The sequence below is a fragment of the Sciurus carolinensis genome, chromosome 1 (genome assembly GCF_902686445.1).
Source record: "Sciurus carolinensis chromosome 1, mSciCar1.2, whole genome shotgun sequence".
Taxonomy (NCBI): Eukaryota; Metazoa; Chordata; class Mammalia; order Rodentia; family Sciuridae; genus Sciurus; species Sciurus carolinensis.
The window spans coordinates 103,197,369-103,198,429 of record NC_062213.1 but is presented as its reverse complement, the minus strand read 5'-3'; the positions used below and the strand labels follow the sequence as shown (position 1 = coordinate 103,198,429).

Here is a 1,061-nt window from a genome sequence, read left to right as displayed (position 1 = left end):
CAACTGATGGAATTGAACATAAAGAGAAAATTGTTAAATCATCCAGAGAAAAGTGACTCACAACAATTAAGGAAAAGTATACATATTGTAGCTAACTCTTCATCTAAAACTATGAGAGATGAGCAATAGAAAAATATCTTTAAAATGCTTCCATAGATAGACAAAAATGCCATAATGAGATGGAACACTGAATAAAGGTGAAATACATAAAGACATTTTCAAATTTTAAAAGTTTAGATTATTCATTGCCAAAACACTTCAAACCTGAGAAATGCTATTGGAAGTTTTTCAGACTAAAAGAAAATAGACAAAGTAAAATGGAATTCTAAAATCTATTTAAATAAGTCAATAGATAGAAGACACCACCCCCCAAAAAATGGAGAGGACAAAGAAATAAATAATAAAATAGTACATCTTAAAACAATCATATCGACAATTAAAAGAGATTGCAAGGTAGATATCAAGGACTGAAAGGAAGATAAAGAATCAAGATCCAATTATATGGTATCTACAAAAGATGTAGTATACATGTGAAAATATTTGTAGAATAAAAGTAAATAGATAAATCTAGGACTTCTGTTTTAGCTCTGACATGTAAAGAGCTTAGAAATCATCATTCCTGGGCTGGGGAGATAGCTCAGTTGGTAGAGTGCTTGCCTTACAAGCACAAGGCCCTGGGTTCAATCCCCAGCCCCGCATAAAAAAAAAAGAGAGAAATCATCATTCCCATCCTTACAACAAGAAAAGTCTTGAAAAACTGAATATCAACAATTTTTTTAGGTTGCATCAATGAAATGAGCTTTCAGAGCAAGCTACCACCTCAAAATCTGGAGAGACAGGTGAAGTACAGAGACATATCCAAGATCTGATTACCTGAAGCAGAAGCTGCTAAAACCATAGTGTTCGATACATTTAAATAGTAATTTTGGAAATTTGCTGAAGCCAAATGCAAACTAACCTGAGAGTGCCAAACTCCTGGAACTGCTCATTTTCATGGGTTTGTCTCCAGGAATCCTATTACATTGTCATAAGGAATATCCAGGAAAGATTGCCTCCTGGTT

General features: G+C 33.6%; 1 non-coding gene across 1 annotated transcript; it reads left to right on the top strand.

The window, feature by feature from the left end:
- The first annotated feature begins 623 nt into the window (after nt 1-623).
- Trnav-uac (transfer RNA valine (anticodon UAC)) lies at nt 624-698 on the top strand. Its single transcript has one exon. It is a non-coding gene; the product is annotated as a tRNA-Val (tRNA).
- Nucleotides 699-1,061: the final 363 nt, after the last annotated feature.